Below are 21,581 nucleotides of genomic sequence, written 5' to 3' on the forward strand. Positions count from 1 at the left end.
AGGATATTTCCTTTGGCTCTATAGTCTTCAACGTAATCCGAAATATCTGTTCTCAGATTCCACAGAAATAAGGCAAGCAATGAGATCCACTAAATACATATGTAACTCTGTGAGATGAATTAACAGAACACTAAGTAGTTTCTCAGAAAACTTCTTTCCAGATTTCATCTGAGGATATTTCCTTTTTCAACATAGCCCTCTATGGGCTTCAAAATATCACTTTGCCAATTCCACAAGAACTCTCTTAGCGAAAGGCTTCTTGAGGGGCGAGCTGTAACTCTGTGAGTTGATTTCAAGAACACAAAGAAGTTTCTCAGAAAGCTTCTTTCTCTTTGTTATCGGAGGATATTTCCTTTGGCACTACAGTCTTCAAAGGAATCCGAAATATCTGTTCTCAGATTACACAGAGATAAGGCTAGCAAAGAGATCCACGAAATACAGATGTAACTCTGTGAGATGAATTAACAGAACACTAAGCAGTTTCTCAGAAAGCTTCTTTCCAGATTTCATCTGCGGATATTTCCTTTTTTACCATAGCCCTCTATGGGCTTCCAAATATCACTTTGCCAATTCCACAAGAACTGTGTTAGCGAAAGGCTTCTTGAGGGGAAAGTTGTAACTCTGTGAGATGACTTCACAGAACACAAAGAAGTTTCTCAGAAAGCTTCTTTCTCTTTGTTATCGGAGGATATTTCCTTTGGCCCTATAGTCTTCAAAGGGATCCGAAATATCTATTCTCAGATTCCACAGAAATAAGGCTAGCAAAGAGATCCACGAAATACAGATGTAACTCTGTGAGTGGAAGTCAGAAAACACTAAGCAGTTTCTCAGAAAGCTTCTTCCCAGATTTCATCTGTGGATATTCCTTTTTCACCATAGACCTCTACGGGCTTCCAAATATCACTTTGCCAATTCCACAAGAACTGTCTTAGCGAAAGGCTTCTTTAGGGGAAAGCTGTAACTCTGTGTGATGATTTCGCATAACACAAAGAAGTTTCTCAGAAAGCTTCTTTCTCTTTGTTATCGGAGGATATTTCCTTTGGCCCTATAGTCTTCAAAGGGATCCGAAATATCTGTTCTCAGATTCCACAGAAATAAGGCTAGCAAAGAGATCCCCGAAATACAGATGTAACTCTGTGAGATGAATTAACAGAACACTAAGCACTTTCTCAGAAAGCTTCTTTCCAGATTTCATCTGAGAATATTTCCTTTTTCACCATAGCCCTCTATGGGCTTCCAAATATCACTTTTCCAATTCCACAAGAACTGTCTTAGCGAAAGGCTTCTAGAGGGCAAAGCTGTAACTCTGTGACATGATTTCCCAGAACACAAAGAAATTTCTCAGAAAGCTTCTTTCTCTTTGTTATCGGAGGATATTTCCTTTGGCCCTATAGTCTTCAAAGGGATCCGAAATATCTGTTCTCAGATTCCACAGAAATAAGGCTAGCAAAGAGATCCGTGAAATACAGATGTAACTCTGGGAGATGAACTAACAGAACACTAAGCAGGTTCTCAGAAAGCTGCTTTCCAGATTTCATCTGAGGATATATCCTTTTTCACCATAGCCCTCTATGGGCTTCCAAATATCACTTTGCCAATTCCACAAGAACTGTCTTAGCGAAAGGCTTCTTGAGGGAAAAGCTGTAACTCAGTGAGATGATTTCACAGAACACAAAGAAGTTTCTCAGAAAGCTTCTTTCTCTTTGTTATCAGAGGATATTTACTTTGGCCCTATGGTCTTCAAAGGGATCCGATATATCTGTTCTCAGATTACACAGAAAAAAGGCTAGCAAAGAGATCCAAGAATTACAGATGTAACTCTGTGAGATGAATTAACAGAACACTAAGCAGTTTCTCAGAAAGCTTATTTCCAGATTTCATCTGAGGATATTTCCTTTTTCAACATAGCCCTCTATGGGCTTCCATATATCACTTTGCCAATTCCACAAGAACTGTCTTAGCGAAAGGCTTCTTGAGGAGAAAGCTGTAACTCTGTGAGATGATTTCACAGAACACAAAGAAGTTTCTCAGAAAGCTTCTTTCTCTTTTTTATCGGAGGATATTTACTTTGGCCCTATGGTTTTCAAAGGGATCCGAAATATCTGTTCTCAGATTCCACAGAATTAAGGCTAGCAAAGAGATCCTCGAAATACAGATGTAACTCTGTGAGTGGAAGTCAGAAAACACTAAGCGGTGACTCAGAAAGCTTCTTTCCAGATTTCATCTGAGGATATTTCCTTTTTCAACATAGCCCTGTATGGGCTTCCAAATATCACTTTGCCAATTCCACAAGAGCTGTCTTAGCGAAAGGCTTCTTGAGGGGAAAGCTGTAACCCTATGAGATGATTTCACAGACAACAAGGAAATTTTTCAGAAAGCTTCTTTCTCTTTGTTATCGGAGGATATTTCCTTTGGCCCTATAGTCTTCAAAGGGATTCGAAATATATGTTCTCAGATTACACAGAAATAAGGCTAGGAAAGAGATCCACGAAATACAGATGTAACTCTGTGAGATGAATTAACAGAACACTAAGCAGTTTCTCAGAAAGCTTCTTTCCAGATTTCATCTGAGGATATTTCCTTTTTCACCATAGCCCTCTATGGGCTTCCAAATATCACTTTGCCAATTCCTCAAGAACGGTCTTAGCGAAAGGCTTCTTGAGGGGAAAGCTGTAACTCTGTGAGATGACTTCACAGAACACAAAGAAGTTTCTCAGAAAGCTTCTTTCTCTTTGTTATCGGAGGATATTTCCTTTGGCTCTATAGTCTTCAACGTAATCCGAAATATCTGTTCTCAGATTCCACAGAAATAAGGCAAGCAATGAGATCCACTAAATACATATGTAACTCTGTGAGATGAATTAACAGAACACTAAGTAGTTTCTCAGAAAACTTCTTTCCAGATTTCATCTGAGGATATTTCCTTTTTCAACATAGCCCTCTATGGGCTTCAAAATATCACTTTGCCAATTCCACAAGAACTCTCTTAGCGAAAGGCTTCTTGAGGGGCGAGCTGTAACTCTGTGAGTTGATTTCAAGAACACAAAGAAGTTTCTCAGAAAGCTTCTTTCTCTTTGTTATCGGAGGATATTTCCTTTGGCACTACAGTCTTCAAAGGAATCCGAAATATCTGTTCTCAGATTACACAGAGATAAGGCTAGCAAAGAGATCCACGAAATACAGATGTAACTCTGTGAGATGAATTAACAGAACACTAAGCAGTTTCTCAGAAAGCTTCTTTCCAGATTTCATCTGCGGATATTTCCTTTTTTACCATAGCCCTCTATGGGCTTCCAAATATCACTTTGCCAATTCCACAAGAACTGTGTTAGCGAAAGGCTTCTTGAGGGGAAAGTTGTAACTCTGTGAGATGACTTCACAGAACACAAAGAAGTTTCTCAGAAAGCTTCTTTCTCTTTGTTATCGGAGGATATTTCCTTTGGCCCTATAGTCTTCAAAGGGATCCGAAATATCTATTCTCAGATTCCACAGAAATAAGGCTAGCAAAGAGATCCACGAAATACAGATGTAACTCAGTGAGATGAATTAACAGAACACTAAGCAGTTTCTCAGAAAGCTTCTTTCCAGATTTCATCTGAGGATATTTCCTTTTTCACCCTAGCCCTCTATTGGCTTCCAAATATCACTTTGCCAATTCCACAAGGACTGTCTTAGCGAAAGGCTTCTAGAGGGCAAAGCTGAAACTCTGTGAGATGATTTCACAGAACCAAAGAAATTTCTCAGAAAGCTTCTTTCTCTTTGTTATCGGAGGATATTTCCTTTGGCCCTATAGTCTTCAAAGGGATCCGAAATATCTGTTCTAAGATTCCACAGAAATAAGGCTAACAATGAGATCCACGAAATACAGATGTAACTCTGTGAGATGAATTAACAGAACACTAAGCAGTTTCTCAGAAAGCTTCTTTCCAGATTTCATCTGAGGATATTTCCTTTTTCACCATAGCCCTCTATGGGCTTCCAAATATCACTTTGCCAATTCCTCAAGAACGGTCTTAGCGAAAGGCTTCTTGAGGGGAAAGCTGTAACTCTGTGAGATGACTTCACAGAACACAAAGAAGTTTCTCAGAAAGCTTCTTTCTCTTTGTTATCGGAGGATATTTCCTTTGGCTCTATAGTCTTCAACGTAATCCGAAATATCTGTTCTCAGATTCCACAGAAATAAGGCAAGCAATGAGATCCACTAAATACATATGTAACTCTGTGAGATGAATTAACAGAACACTAAGTAGTTTCTCAGAAAACTTCTTTCCAGATTTCATCTGAGGATATTTCCTTTTTCAAAATAGCCCTCTATGGGCTTCCAAATATCACTTTGCCAATTCCACAAGAACTGTCTTAGCGAAAGGCTTCTTGAGGGGAAAGCTGTAACTCTGTGAGATGACTTCACAGAACACAAAGAAGTTTCTCAGAAAGCTTCTTTCTCTTTGTTATCGGAGGATATTTCCTTTGGCCCTATAGTCTTCAAAGGGATCCGAAATATCTATTCTCAGATTCCACAGAAATAAGGCTAGCAAAGAGATCCACGAAATACAGATGTAACTCAGTGAGATGAATTAACAGAACACTAAGCAGTTTCTCAGAAAGCTTCTTTCCAGATTTCATCTGAGGATATTTCCTTTTTCACCCTAGCCCTCTATTGGCTTCCAAATATCAGTTTGCCAATTCCACAAGGACTGTCTTAGTGAAAGGCTTCTAGAGGGCAAAGCTGTAACTCTGTGAGATGATTTCACAGAACCAAAGAAATTTCTCAGAAAGCTTCTTCCTCTTTGTTATCGGAGGATATTTCCTTTGGCCCTATAGTCTTCAAAGGGATCCGAAATATCTGTTCTAAGATTCCACAGAAATAAGGCTAGCAATGAGATCCACTAAATACATATGTAACTCTGTGAGATGAATTAACAGAACACTAAGCAGTTTCTCAGAAAACTTCTTTCCAGATTTCATCTGAGGATATTTCCTTCTTCAACATAGCCCTCTACGGGCTTCCAAATATCACTTTGCCAATTCCACAAGAGCTGTCTTAGCGAAAGGCTTCTTGAGGGGAAAGCTGTAACTCCGTCAGATGATTTCACAGAGCACAAAGAAATTTCTCAGAAAGCTTCTTTCTCTTTGTTTTCGGAGGATATTTCCTTTGGCCCTATAGTCTTCAAAGGGATCCGAAATATAAGTTCTCAGATTACAAAGAAATAAGGCTAGCAAATCGATCCACGAAATACAGATGTAACTCTGTGAGGTGAATTAACAGAACACTAAGCAGTTTCTCAGAAAGCTTCTTTGCAGATTTCATATGAGGATATTTCCTTTTTCAACCGAACCCTCTATGGGCTTCAAACTATCACTTTGCCAATTCCACAAGAACTGTCTTAGCGAAAGGCTTCTTGAGGGGCAAGCTGTATCTCTGTGAGATGATTTCACAGAACACAAAGAAGTTTCTCAGAAAGCTTTTTTCTCTTTGTTATCGGAGGATATTTCCTTTGGCCCTATAGTCTTCAAAGGGATCCGAAATATCTGTTCTAAGATTCCGCAGAAATAAGGCTAGCAAAGAGATCCACGAAATACAGATGTAACTCTGTGAGATGAATTAACAGAACACTAAGCAGGTTCTCAGAAAGCTTCTTTCCAGATTTCATCTGAGGATATTTCCTTTTTCACAATAGCCCTCTACGTGCTTCCAAATATCACCTTGCAAATTCCACAAGAATTGTCTTAGCGAAGGGCTTCTTGAGGGGAAAGCTGTAACTCTGTGAGATGATTTCACAGAACACAAAGAAGTTTCTCAGAAAGCTTCTTTCTCTTTGTTATCGGAGGATATTTCCTTTGGCCCTATAGTCTTCAAAGGGATCCGAAATATCTGTTCTCAGATTCCACAGAAATAAGGCTAGCAAAGAGATCCACGAAATACAGATGTAACTCTGTGAGATGAATTAACAGAACACTAAGCAGTTTCTCAGAAAGCTTCTTTCCAGATTTCATTTGAGGATATTTCCTTTTTCACCATAGCCCTCTAAGGGCTTCCAAATATCAATTTGCCAATTCCACAAGAACTGTCTTAGCGAAAGGCTTCTAGAGAGCAAAGCTGTAACTCTGTGAGATGATTTCACAGAACACAAAGAAGTTTCTCAGAAAGCTTCTTTCTCTTTGTTATCGGAGGATATTTACTTTGGCCCTATAGTCTTCAAAGGGATCCGAAATATCTGTTCTCAGTTTCCACAGAAATAAGGCTAGCAAAGAGATCCACGAAATACAGATGTAACTCTGTGAGATGAATTAACAGAACACTAAGCAGTTTCTCAGAAAGCTTCTTTCCAGATTTCATCTGAGGATATTTCCTTTTTCAACCTAGCCCTCTATGGGCTTCAAAATATCACTTTGCCAATTCCACAAGAACTGTATTAGCGAAAGGCTTCTTGAGGGGCAAGCTGTAACTCTGTGAGATGATTTCACAGAACACAAAGAAGTTTCTCAGAAAGCTTCTTTCTCTTTATTGTCGGAGGATATTTCCTTTGGCCCTACAGTCTTCAAAGGGATCCAAAATATCTGTTCTCAGATTCCACAGAAATAAGGCTAGCAAAGAGATCCACGAAATACAGATGTAACTCTGTGAGATGAATTAACAGAACACTAAGCAGTTTCTCAGAAAGCTTCTTTCCAGATTTCATCTGAGGATATTTCCTTTTTCACCATAGCCCTCTAAGGGCTTCCAAATATCACTTTGCCAATTCCACAAGAACTGTCTTAGCCAAAGGCTTCTAGAGGGCAAAGTTGTAACTCTGTGAGATGATTTCACAGAACACAAAAAGTTTCTCAGAAAGCTTCTCTCTCTTTGTTATCAGAGGATATTTACTTTGGCTTTATAGTCTTCAAAAGGATCCGAAATATCTGTTCTCAGATTACACAGAAATAAGGCTTGCAAAGAGATCCACGAATAACAGATGTAAATCTGTGAGATGAATTAACAGAACACTAAGCAGTTTCTCCGAAAACTTCTTTCCAGATTTCATCTGAGGATATTTCCTTTTTCACCATAGCCCTCTATGGGCTTCCAAATATCACTTTGCCAATTCCACAAGAACTGTCTTAGCGAAAGGCTTCTAGAGGGCAAAGCTGTAACTCTGTGAGATGATTTCCCAGAACACAAAGAAATTTCTCAGAAAGCTTCTTTCTCTTTGTAATCGGAGGATATTTCCTTTGGCCCTATAGTCTTCAAAGGGTCCGAAATATCTGTTCTCAGATTCCACAGAAATAAGGCTAGCAAAGAGATCCACGAAATACAGATGTAACTCTGGGAGATGAACTAACAGAACACTAAGCAGGTTCTCAGAAACCTGCTTTCCAGTATTCATCTGAGGATATTTCCTTTTTCACCATAGCCCTCTATGGGCTTCCAAATATCACTTTGCCAATTCCACAAGAACTGTCTTAGCTAAAGGCTTCTTGAGGGGAAAGCTGTAACTCAGTGAGATGATTTCACAGAACACAAAGAAGTTTCTCAGAAAGCTTCTTTCTCTTTGTTATCGGAGGATATTTACTTTGGCCCTATGGTCTTCAAAGGGATCCGAAATATCTGTTCTCAGATTCCACAGAAATAAGGCTAGCAAAGAGATCCACGAAATACAGATGTAACTCTGTGAGATGAATTAACAGAACACTAAGCAGTTTCTCAGAAAGCTTCTTTCCAGATTTCATCTGAGGATATTTCCTTTTTCAACATAGCCCACTATGGGCTTCAAAATATCACTTTGCCAATTCCACAAGAACTGTCTTAGCGAAAGGCTTCTTGAGGGGCAAGCTGTAACTCTGTGAGATGATTTCACAGAACACAAAGAAGTTTCTCAGATAGCTTCTTTCTCTTTATTGTCGGAGGATATTTCCTTTGGCCCTACAGTCTTCAAAGGGATCCAAAATATCTGTTCTCAGATTCCACAAAAATAAGGCTAGCAAAGAGATCCACGAAATACAGATGTAACTCTGTGAGTGGAAGTCAGAAAACACTAAGCAGTTTCTCAGAAAGCTTCTTCCCAGATTTCATCTGTGGATATTTCCTTTTTCACCATAGACCTCTACGGGCTTCCAAATATCACTTTGCCAATTCCACAAGAACTGTCTTAGCGAAAGGCTTCTTTAGGGGAAAGCTGTAACTCTGTGAGATGATTTCACATAACAGAAAGAAGTTTCTCAGAAAGCTTCTTTCTCTTTGTTATCGGAGGATATTTCCTTTGGCCCTATAGTCTTCAAAGGGATCCGAAATATCTGTTCTCAGATTCCACAGAAATAAGGCTAGCAAAGAGATCCCCGAAATACAGATGTAACTCTGTGAGATGAATTAACAGAACACTAAGCACTTTCTCAGAAAGCTTCTTTCCAGATTTCATCTGAGAATATTTCCTTTTTCACCATAGCCCTCTATGGGCTTCCAAATATCACTTTGCCAATTCCACAAGAACTGTCTTAGCGAAAGGCTTCTAGAGGGCAAAGCTGTAACTCTGTGACATGATTTCCCAGAACACAAAGAAATTTCTCAGAAAGCTTCTTTCTCTTTGTTATCGGAGGATTTTTCCTTTGGCCCTATAGTCTTCAAAGGGATCCGAAATATCTGTTCTCAGATTCCACAGAAATAAGGCTAGCAAAGAGATCCACGAAATACAGATGTAACTCTGTGAGATGAATTAACAGAACACTAAGCAGTTTCTCAGAAAGCTTCTTTCCAGATTTCATCTGAGGATATTTCCTTTTTCAACATAGCCTTCTATGGGCTTCAAAATATCACTTTGCCAATTCCACAAGAACTGTCTTAGCGAAAGGCTTCTTGAGGGGCAAGCTGTAACTCTGTGAGATGATTTCACAGAACACAAAGAAGTTTCTCAGAAAGCTTCTTTCTCTTTATTGTCGGAGGATATTTCCTTTAGCCCTACAGTCTTCAAAGCGATCCAAAATATCTGTTCTCAGATTCCACAGAAATAAGGCTAGCAAAGAGATCCACGAAATACAGATGTAACTCTGTGAGTGGAAGTCAGAAAACTCTAAGCGGTGTCTCAGAAAGCTTCTTTCCAGATTTCATCTGAGGATATTTCCTTTCTCAACATAGCCCTCTATGGACTTCCAAATATCACTTTGCCAATTCCACAAGAGCTGTCTTAGCGAAAGGCTTCTTGAGGGGAAAGCTGTAACTCTGTGAGATGACTTCACAGAACACAAAGAATTTTTTCAGAAAGCTTCTTTCTCTTTGTTATCGGAGGATATTTCCTTTGGCCCTATAGTCTTCAAAGGGATCCGAAATATCTGTTCTCAGATTCCACAGAAATAAGGCTAGCAAAGAGATCCATGAAATACCGATGTAACTCTATGAGATGAATTAACAGAACACTAAGCAGTTTCTCAGAAAGCTTCTTTCCAGATTTCATCTGAGGATATTTCCTTTTTCACCATAGCAATCTATGGGCTTCCAAATATCAGTTTGCCAATTACACAAGAACTGTCTTAGCGAAAGGCTTCTTGAGGGGCAAGCTGTAACTCTGTGAGATGATTTCACAGAACACAAAGAAGTATCTCAGAAAGCTTCTTTCTCTTTGTTATCGGAGGATATTTCCTTTGGCCCTATAGTCTTCAAAGGGATCCGAAATATCTGTTCTCAGATTCCACAGAAATAAGGCTAGCAAAGAGATCCACGAAATACAGATGTAACTCTGTGAGATGAATTAACAGAACACTAAGCAGGTTCTCAGGAAGCTTCTTTCCAGATTTCATCTGAGGATATTTCCTTTTTCATCATAGCCCTCTACGTGCTTCCAAATATCACATTGCAAATTCCACAAGAACTGTCTTAGCAAAAGGCTTCTTGAGGGGAAAGCTGTAACTCTGTGAGATGATTTCACAGAACACAAAGAAGTTTCTCAGAAAGCTTCTTTCTCTTTGTTATCGGAGGATATTTCCTTTGGCCCTATAGTCTTCAAAGGGATCCGAAATATCTGTTCTCAGATTCCACAGAAATAAGGCTAGCAAAGAGATCCACGAAATACAGATGTAACTCTGTGAGATGAATTAACAGAACACTAAGCAGTTTCTCAGAAAGCTTCTTTCCAGATTTCATCTGAGGATATTTCCTTTTTCACCATAGCCATCTAAGGGCTTCCAAATATCACTGTGCCAATTCCACAAGAACTGTCTTAGCGAAAGGCTTCTAGAGGGCAAAGCCGTAACTCTGTGAGATGATTTCACAGAACACAAAGAAGTTTCTCAGAAAGCTTCTTTCTCTTTGTTATCGGAGGATATTTCCTTTGGCCCTATAGTCTTCAAAGGGATCCGAAATATCTGTTCTCAGATTCCACAGAAATAAGGCTAGCAAAGAGATCCACGAAATACAGATGTAACTCTGTGAGATGAATTAACAGAACACTAAGCAGTTTCTCAGAAAGCTTCTTTCCAGATTTCATCTGAGGATATTTCCTTTTTCAACATAGCCCTCTATGGGCTTCAAAATATCACTTTGCCAATTCCACAAGAACTGTCTTAGCGAAAGGCTTCTTGAGGGGCAAGCTGTAACTCTGTGAGATGATTTCACAGAACACAAAGAAGTTTCTCAGAAAGCTTCTTTCTCTTTATTGTCGGAGGATATTTCCTTTGGCCCTACAGTCTTCAAAGCGATCCAAAATATCTGTTCTCAGATTCCACAGAAATAAGGCTAGCAAAGAGATCCATGAAATACAGACGTAACTCTGTGAGTGGAAGTCAGAAAACACTAAACAGTTTCTCAGAAAGCTTCTTCCCAGATTTCATCTGAGGATATTTCCTTTTTCACCAAAGCCCTCTACGGGCTTCCAAATATCACATTGCCAATTCCACAAGAACTGTCTTAGCGAAAGGCTTCTTTAGTGGAAAGCTGTAACTCTGTGAGATGATTTCACATAACACAAAGAAGTTTCTCAGAAAGCTTCTTTCTCTTTGTTATCGGAGGATATTACCTTTGGCCCTATAGTCTTCAAAGGGATCCGAAATATCTGTTCTCAGATTCCACAGAAATAAGGCTAGCAAAGAGATCCACGAAATACAGATGTAACTCTGTGAGATGAATTAACAGAACACTAAGCAGTTTCTCAGAAAGCTTCTTTCCAGATTTCATCTGAGTATATTTCCTTTTTCACCATAGCCCTCTATGGGCTTCCAAATATCACTTTGCCAATTCCACAAGAACTGTCTTAGCGAAAGGCTTCTAGAGGGCAAAGCTGTAACTCTGTGAGATGATTTCCCAGAACACAAAGAAATTTCTCAGAAAGCTTCTTTCTCTTTGTAATCGGCGGATATTTCCTTTGGCCCTATAGTCTTCAAAGGGATCCGAAATATCTGTTCTCAGATTCCACAGAAATAAGGCTAGCAAAGAGATCCACGAAATACAGATGTAACTCTGGTAGATGAACTAACAGAACACTAACCAGGTTCTCAGAAAGCTTCTTTCCAGATTTCATCTGAGAATATTTCCTTTTTCACCATAGCCCTCTATGGGCTTCCAAATATCACTTTGCCAATTCCACAAGAACTGTCTTAGCGAAAGGCTTCTTGAGGGGAAAGCTGTAACTCTGTGAGATGACTTCACAGAACACAAAGAAGTTCCTCAGAAAGCTTCTTTCTCTTTGTTATCGGAGGATATTTCCTTTGGCCCTATAGTCTTCAAAGGGATCCGAAATATCTGTTCTAAGATTCCACAGAAATAAGGCTAGCAAAGAGATCCACGAAATACAGATGTAACACTGTGAGATGAATTAACAGAACACTAAGCAGTTTCTCAGAAAGCTTCTTTCCAGATTTCATCTGAGGATATTTCCTTTTTCACCATAGCCCTCTATTGGCTTCCAAATATCACTTTGCCAATTCCACAAGAACTGTCTTAGCGAAAGGCTTCTAGAGGGTAAAGCTGTAACTCTGTGAGATGATTTCACAGAACCAAAGAAATTTCTCAGAAAGCTTCTTTCTCTTTGTTATCGGAGGATATTTCCTTTGGCCCTATAGTCTTCAAAGGGATCCGAAATATCTGTTCTAAGATTCCACAGAAATAAGGCTAGCAATGAGATCCACTAAATACATATGTAACTATGTGAGATGAATTAACAGAACACTAAGCAGTTTCTCAGAAAAGTTCTTTCCAGATTTCATCTGAGGATATTTCATTTTTCAACATAGCCCTCTACGGGCTTCCAAATATCACTTTGCCAATTCCACAAGAGCTGTCTTAGCGAAAGGCTTCTTGAGGGGAAAGCTGTAACTCTGTCAGATGATTTCACAGAGCACAAAGAAATTTCTCAGAAAGCTTCTTTCTCTTTGTTTTCGGAGGATATTTCCTTTGGCCCTATAGTCTTCAAAGATATCCGAAATATATGTTCTCAGATTACAAAGAAATAAGGCTAGCAAAGAGATCCACGAAATACAGATGTAACTCTGTGAGATGAATTAACAGAACACTAAGCAGTTTCTCAGAAAGCTTCTTTCCAGATTTCATATGAGGATATTTCATTTTTCAACCGAACCTTCTATGGGCTTCAAACTATCACTTTGCCAATTCCACAAGAACTGTCTTAGCGAAAGGCTTCTTGAGGGGCAAGCTGTATCTCTGTGAGATGATTTCACAGAACACAAAGAAGTTTCTCAGAAAGCTTTTTTCTCTTTGTTATCGGAGAATATTTCCTTTGGCCCTATAGTCTTCGAAGGGATCCGAAATATCTGTTCTAAGATTCCGCAGAAATAATGCTAACAAAGAGATCCACGAAATACAGATGTAACTCTGTGAGATGAATTAACAGAACACTAAGCAGGTTCTCAGAAAGTTTCTTTCCAGATTTCATCTGAGGATATTTCCTTTTTCACAATAGCCCTCTACGTGCTTCCAAATATCACCTTGCAAATTCCACAAGAACTGTCTTAGCAAAGGGCTTCTTGAGGGGAAAGCTATAACTCTGTGAGATGATGTCACAGAACACAAAGAAGTTTCTCAGAAAGCTTCTTTCTCTTTGTTATCGGAGGATATTTCCTTTGGCCCTATAGTCTTCAAAGGGATCCGAAATATCTGTTCTCAGATTCCACAGAAATAAGGCTAGCAAAGAGATCCACGAAATACAGATGTAACTCTGTGAGATGAATTAACAGAACACTAAGCAGTTTCTCAGAAAGCTTCTTTCCAGATTTCATCTGAGGATATTTCCTTTTTCAACCTAGCCCTCTATGGGCTTCAAAATATCACTTTGCCAATTCCACAAGAACTGTATTAGCGAAAGGCTTCTTGAGGGGCAAGCTGTAACTCTGTGAGATGATTTCACAGAACACAAAGAAGTTTCTCAGAAAGCTTCTTTCTCTTTATTGTCGGAGGATATTTCCTTTGGCCCTACAGTCTTCAAAGGGATCCAAAATATCTGTTCTCAGATTCCACAGAAATAAGGCTAGCGAAGAGATACACGAAAGACAGATGTAACTCTATGAGTTGAATTAACAGAACACTAAGCAGTTTCTCAGAAAGCTTCTTTCCAGATTTCATCTGAGGATATTTCCTTTTTCACCATAGCCCTCTAAGGGCTTCCAAATATCACTTTGCCAATTCCACAAGAACTGTCTTAGCCAAAGGCTTCTAGAGGGCAAAGCTGTAACTCTGTGAGATGATTTCACAGAACACAAAGAAGTTTCTCAGAAAGCTTCTCTCTCTTTGTTATCGGAGGATATTTACTTTGGCCCTATAGTCTTCAAAGGGATTCGAAATATCTGTTCTCAGATTACACAGAAATAAGGCTAGCAAAGAGATCCACGAATTACAGATGTAACTCTGTGAGATGAATTAACAGAACACTAAGCAGTTTCTCAGAAAACTTCTTTCCAGATTTCATCTGAGGATATTTCCTTTTTCACAATAGCCCTCTATGGGCTTCCAAATATCACTTTGCCAATTCCACAAGAACTGTCTTAGCGAAAGGTTTCTTGAGGGAAAAGCTGTAACTCTGTGAGATGACTTCACAGAACACAAAGAAGTTTCTCAGAAAGCTTCTTTATCTTTGTTATCGTAGGATATTTCCTTTGGCCCAATAGTCTTCAAAGGGATCCGAAATATCTATTCTCAGGTTCCAAAGAAATAAGGCTAGCAAAGAGATCCACAAAATACCGATGTAACTCTGTGAGATGAATTAACAGAACACTAAACAGTTTCTCAGAAAGCTTCCTTCCAGATTTCATCTGAGGTTATTTCCTTTTTCAACATAGCCCTCTATGGGCTTCCATATATCACTTTGCCAATTCCACAAGAACTGTCTTAGCGAAAGGCTTCTTGAGGGGAAAGTTGTAACTCTGTAAGATGATTTCACAGAACCCAAAGAAGTTTCTCAGAAAGCTTCTTTCTCTTTGTTATCAGAGGATGTTTCCTTTGACGCTATTCTTCAAAGGGATCCGAAATATCTGTTCTCAGATTCCACAGAATTAAGGCTAGCAAAGAGATCCTCGAAATACAGATGTAACTCTGTGAGTGGAAGTCAGAAAACTCTAAGCGGTGTCTCAGAAAGCTTCTTTCCAGATTTCATCTGAGGATATTTCCTTTCTCAACATAGCCCTCTATGGGCTTCCAAATATCACTTTGCCAATTCCACAAGAGCTGTCTTAGCAAAAGGCTTCTTGAGGGGAAAGCTGTAAATCTGTGAGATGATTTCACAGAAGACAAAGAAATTTCTCAGAAAGCTTCTTTCTCTGTGTTATCGGAGGATATTTCCTTTGGCCCTATAGTCTTCAAAGGGATCCGAAATATATGTTCTCAGATTACACAGAAATAAGGCTAGCAAAGAGATCCACGAAATACAGATGTAACTCTGTGAGATGAATTAACAGAACACTAAGCAGTTTCTCAGAAAGCTTCTTTCCAGATTTCATCTGAGGATATTTCCTTTTTCACCATAGCCCTCTATGGGCTTCCAAATATCACTTTGCCAATTCCTCTAGAACGGTCTTAGCGAAAGGCTTCTTGAGGGGAAAGCTGTAACTCTGTGAGATGACTTCACAGAACACCAAGAAGTTTCTCAGAAAGCTTCTTTCTGTTTGTTATCGGAAGATATTTCCTTTGGCCCTATAGTCTCCAAAGGGATCCGAAATATCTGTTCTCAGATTCCACAGAAATAAGGCTAGCAAAGAGATCCACGATATACAGATGTAACTCTGTGAGATGAATTAACAGACACTTAGCAGTTTCTCAGAAAGCTTCTTTCCAGATTTCATCTGAGGATATTTCCTTTTTCACCATAGCCCTCTATGGGCTTCCAAATATCACTTTGCCAATTCCATAAAAACTGTCTTAGCGAAAGGCTTCTAGAGGGCAAAGCTGTAACTCTGTGAGATGATTTCACAGAACCAAAGAAATTTCTCAGAAAGCTTCTTTCTCTTTGTTATCGGAGGATATTCCTTTGGCCCTATAGTCTTCAAAGGGATCCGAAATATCTGTTCTAAGATTCCACAGAAATGAGGCTAGCAATGAGATCCACTAAATACATATGTAACTGTGTGTGATGAATTAAGAGAACACTAAGCAGTTTCTCAGAAAACTTCTTTCCAGATTTCATCTGAGGATATTTCCTTTTTCAACATAGCCCTCTACGGGCTTCCAAATAACACTTTGCCAATTCCACAAGAGCTGTCTTAGCGAAAGGCTTCTTGAGGGGAAACCTGTAACTCTGTGAGATGATTTCACAGAACACAAAGAAATTTCTCAGAAAGCTTCTTTCTCTTTGTTATCGGAGGATAATTCCTTTGGCCCTATAGTCTTCAAAGGGATCCGAAATATATGTTCTCAGATTCCACAGAAATAAGGCTAGCAAAGAGATCCACGAATTACAGATGTAACTCTGTGAGATGAATTAACAGAACACTAAGCAGTTTCTCAGAAAACTTCTTTCCAGATTTCATCTGAGGATATTTCCTTTTTCACCATAGCCCTCTATGGGCTTCCAAATATCACTTTGCCAATTCCACAAGAACTGTCTTAGCGAAAGGTTTCTTGAGGGAAAAGCTGTAACTCTGTGAGATGACTTCACAGAACACAAAGAAGTTTCTCAGAAAGCTTCTTTATCTTTGTTATCGTAGGATATTTCCTTTGGCCCAATAGTCTTCAAAGGGATCCGAAATATCTATTCTCAGGTTCCAAAGAAATAAGGCTAGCAAAGAGATCCACAAAATACCGATGTAACTCTGTGAGATGAATTAACAGAACACTAAACAGTTTCTCAGAAAGCTTCTTTCCAGATTTCATCTGAGGTTATTTCCTTTTTCAACATAGCCCTCTATGGGCTTCCATATATCACTTTGCCAATTCCACAAGAACTGTCTTAGCGAAAGGCTTCTTGAGGGGAAAGTTGTAACTCTGTAAGATGATTTCACAGAACCCAAAGAAGTTTCTCAGAAAGCTTCTTTCTCTTTGTTATCAGAGGATGTTTCCTTTGACGCTATTCTTCAAAGGGATCCGAAATATCTGTTCTCAGATTCCACAGAATTAAGGCTAGCAAAGAGATCCTCGAAATACAGATGTAACTCTGTGAGTGGAAGTCAGAAAACTCTAAGCGGTGTCTCAGAAAGCTTCTTTCCAGATTTCATCTGAGGATATTTCCTTTCTCAACATAGCCCTCTATGGGCTTCCAAATATCACTTTGCCAATTCCACAAGAGCTGTCTTAGCAAAAGGCTTCTTGAGGGGAAAGCTGTAACTCTGTGAGATGATTTCACAGAACACCAAGAAGTTTCCCAGAAAGCTTCTTTCTGTTTGTTATCGGAAGATATTTCCTTTGGCCCTATAGTCTAGAAAAGGGATCCGAAATATCTGTTCTCAGATTCCACAGAAATAAGGCTAGCAAAGAGATCCACGATATACAGATGTAAATCTGTGAGATGAATTAACAGACACTTAGCAGTTTCTCAGAAAGCTTCTTTCCAGATTTCATCTGAGGATATTTCCTTTTTCACCATAGCCCTCTATGGGCTTCCAAATATCACTTTGCCAATTCCATAAAAACTGTCTTAGCGAAAGGCTTCTAGAGGGCAAAGCTGTAACTCTGTGAGATGATTTCACAGAACCAAAGAAATTTCTCAGAAAGCTTCTTTCTCTTTGTTATCGGAGGATATTCCTTTGGCCCTATAGTCTTCAAAGGGATCCGAAATATCTGTTCTAAGATTCCACAGAAATGAGGCTAGCAATGAGATCCACTAAATACATATGTAACTCTGTGAGATGAATTAACAGAACACTAAGCAGTTTCTCAGAAAACTTCTTTCCAGATTTCATCTGAGGATATTTCCTTTTTCACCATAGCCCTCTAAGGGCTTCCAAATATCACTTTGCCAATTCCACAAGAACTGTCTTAGCGAAAGGCTTCCAGAGGGCAAAGCTGTAACTCTGTGAGATGATTTCACAGAACACAAAGAAGTTTCTCAGAAAGCTTCTCTCTCTTTGTTATCGGAGGATATTTACTTTGGCCCTATAGTCTTCAAAGGGATCCGAAATATCTGTTCTCAGATTACACAGAAATAAGGCTAGCAAAGAGATCCACGAATTACAGATGTAACTCTGTGAGATGAATTAACAGAACACTAAGCAGTTTCTCAGAAAACTTCTTTCCAGATTTCATCTGAGGATATTTCCTTTTTCACCATAGCCCTCTATGGGCTTCAAAATATCACTTTGCCAATTCCACAAGAACTGTCTTAGCGAAAGACTTCTTGAGGGGCAAGCTGTAACTCTGTGAGATGATTTCACAGAACACAAAGAAGTTTATCAGAAAGCTTCTTTCTCTTTATTGTCGGAGGATATTTCCTTTGGCCCTACAGTCTTCAAAGGGATCCAAAATATCTGTTCTCAGATACCACAGAAATAAGGCTAGCAAAGAGATCCACGAAATACAGATGTAACTCTGTGAGTGGAAGTCAGAAAATACTAAGCAGTTTCTCAGAAAGCTTCTTCCCAGATTTCATCTGAGGATATTTCCTTTTTCACCATAGCCCACAACGGGCTTCCAAATATCACTTTGCCAATTCCACAAGAACTGTCTTAGCGAAAGGCTTCTTTAGGGGAAAGCTGTAACTCTGTGAGATGATTTCACAGAACACAAAGAAGTTTCTCAGAAAGCTTCTTTCTCTTTGTTATCGGAGGATATTTCCTTTAGCCCTATAGTCTTCAAAGGGATCCGAAATATCTGTTCTCAGATTCCACAGAAATAAGGCTAGCAAAGAGATCCACTAAATACATATGTAACTGTGTGTGATGAATTAAGAGAACACTAAGCAGTTTCTCAGAAAACTTCTTTCCAGATTTCATCTGAGGATATTTCCTTTTTCAACATAGCCCTCTACGGGCTTCCAAATAACACTTTGCCAATTCCACAAGAGCTGTCTTAGTGAAAGGCTTCTTGAGGGGAAACCTGTAACTCTGTGAGATGATTTCACAGAGCACAAAGAAATTTCTCAGAAAGCTTCTTTCTCTTTGTTATCGGAGGATAATTCCTTTGGCCCTATAGTCTTCAAAGGGATCCGAAATATATGTTCTCAGATTCCACAGAAATAAGGCTAGCAAAGAGATCCACGAAATACAGATGTACCTCTGTGAGATGAATTAACAGAACACTAAGCAGTTTCTCAGAAATCTTCTTTCCAGATTTCATCTGAGGATATTTCCTTTTTCAACATAGCCCTCTATGGGCTTCAAACTATCACATTGCCAATTCCACAAGAACTGTCTTAGCGAAAGTCTTCTTGAGGGGCAAGCTGTAACTCTGTGAGATGATTTCACAGAACACAAAGAAGTTTCTCAGAAAGCTTCTTTCTCTTTGTTATCGGAGGATATTTCCTTTGGCCCTATAGTCTTCAAAGGGATCCGAAATATCTGTTCTCAGATTCCACAGAAATAAGGCTAGTAAAGAGATCCACGAAATACAGATGTAACTCTGTGAGATGAATTAACAGAACACTAAGCAGTTTCTCAGAAAGCTTCTTTCCAGATTTCATCTGAGGATATTTCCTTTTTCACAATAGCCCTCTACGTGCTTCCAGATATCACATTGCAAATTCCACAAGAACTGTCTTAACAAAAGGCTTCTTGAGAGGAAAGCTGTAACTCTATGAGATGATTTCACAGAACACAAAGAAGTTTCTCAGAAAGCTTTTTTCTCTTTGTTATCGGAGGATATTTCCTTTGGCCCTATAGTCTTCAAAGGGATCCGAAATATCTGTTCTCAGATTCCACAGAAATAAGGCTAGCAAAGAGATCCACGAAATACACATGTAACTCTGTGAGATGAATTAACAGAACACTAAGCAGTTTCTCAGAAAGCTTCTTTCCAGATTTCATCTGAGGATATTTCCTTTTTCACAATAGCCCTCTACGTGCTTCCAAATATCACTTTGACAATTACACAACAACTGTCTTAGCGAAAGGCTCCTTGAGGGGAAAGCTGTAACTCTGTGAGATGATTTCCCAGAACACAAAGAAATTTCTCAGAAAGCTTCTTTCTCTTTGTTATCAGAGGATATTTCCTTTGGCCCTATAGTCTTCAAAGGGATCCGAAATATCTGTTCTCAGATTCCACAGAAATAAGGCTAGCAAAGAGATCCACGAAATACAGATGTAACTCTGTGGGATGAATTAACAGAACACTAAGCAGTTTCTCAGAAAGCTTCTTCCAGATTTCATCTGAGGATATTTCCTTTTTCACCATAGCCCTCTATGGGCTTCCAAATATCACTTTGCCAATTCCACAGGAACTGTCTTAGCAAAAGGCTTCTTGATTGGAAAGCTGTAACTCTGTGAGATGACTTCACAGAACACAAAGAAGTTTCTCAGAAAGCTTCTTTCTCTTTGTTATCGGAGGATATTTCCTTTGGCGCTATAGTCTTCAAAGGGATCCGAAATATCTGTTCCTAGATTCCACAGAATTAAGGCTAGCAAAGAGATCCTCGAAATACAGATGTAACTCTGTGAGTGGAAGTCAGAAAACACTAAGCGGTGTCTCAGAAAGCTTCTTTCCAGATTTCATCTGAGGATATTTCCTTTTTCAACATAGCCCTCTATGGGCTTCCAAATAACACTTTGCCAATTCCACAAGAACTGTCTTAACTAAAGGCTTCTTGAGGGGAAAGCTGTAACTCTGTGAGATGATTTCACAGAACACAAAGAAATTTCTCAGAAAGCTTCTTTCTCTTTGTTATCGGAAGATATTTCCTTTGGCCCTATAGTCTTCAAAGGGTTCCGAAATATTTGTTCTCAGATTCCACAGAAATAAGGCTAGCAAAGAGATCCACGAAATACAGATGTAACTCTGTGAGATGAATTAACAGAACACTAAGCAGTTTCTCAGAAAGCTTCTTTCCAGATTTCATCTGAGGATATTTCCTTTTTCAACATAGCCCTCTATGGGCTTCAAACTATCACTTTGCCAATTCCACAAGAGCTGTCTTAACTAAAGGCTTCTTGAGGGGAAAGCTGTAACTCTGTGAGATGATTTCACAGAACACAAAGAAATTTCTCAGAAAGCTTCTTTCTCTTTGTTATCGGAGGATATTTCCTTTGGCCCTATAGTCTTCAAAGGGATCCGAAATATCTGTTCTCAGATTCCACAGAAATAAGGCTAGCAAAGAGATCCACGAAATACAGATGTAACTCTGTGAGATGAATTAACAGAACACTAAGCAGTTTCTCAGAAAGCTTCTTTCCAGATTTCATCTGAGGATATTTCCTTTTTCACCATAGCCCTCTATGGGCTTCCAAATATCACTTTGCCAATTCCAAAAGAACTGTCTTAGCGAAAGGATTCTGGAGGGGAAAGCTGTAACTCTATGAGTTGACTTCACAGAACACAAAGAAGTTTCTCAGAAAGCTTCTTTCTCTTTGTTATCGGAGGATATTTCCTTTGTCTCTATAGTCTTCAACGTAATCCAAAATATCTGTTCTCAGATTCCACAGAAATAAGGCAAGCAATGAGATCCACTAAATACATATGTAACTCTGTGAGATGAATTAACAGAACACTAAGCAGTTTCTCAGAAAGCTTCTTTCCAGATTTCATCTGAGGATATTTCCTTTTTCACCATAGCCCTCTAAGGGCTTCCAAATATCACTTTGCCAATTCCACTAGAACTGTCTTAGCGAAAGGCTTCTAGAGGGCAAAGCCGTAACTCTGTGAGATGATTTCACAGAACACAAAGAAGTTTCTCAGAAAGCTTCTTTCTCTTTGTTATCGGAGGATATTTACTTTGGCCCTATAGTCTTCAAAGGGATCCGAAATATCTGTTCTCAGATTCCACAGAAATAAGGCTAGCAAAGAGATCCACGAAATACAGATGTAACTCTGTGAGATGAATTAACAGAACACTAAGCAGTTTCTCAGAAAGCTTCTTTCCAGATTTCATCTGAGGATATTTCCTTTTTCACCATAGCCCTCTAAGGGCTTCCAAATATCACTTTGCCAATTCCACAAGAACTGTCTTAGCGAAAGGCTTCTAGAGGGCAAAGCCGTAACTCTGTGAGATGATTTCACAGAACACAAAGAAGTTTCTCAGAAAGCTTCTTTCTCT

This window comes from Macaca nemestrina, chromosome 3 (assembly GCF_043159975.1).
Source record: "Macaca nemestrina isolate mMacNem1 chromosome 3, mMacNem.hap1, whole genome shotgun sequence".
NCBI lineage: Eukaryota > Metazoa > Chordata > Mammalia > Primates > Cercopithecidae > Macaca > Macaca nemestrina.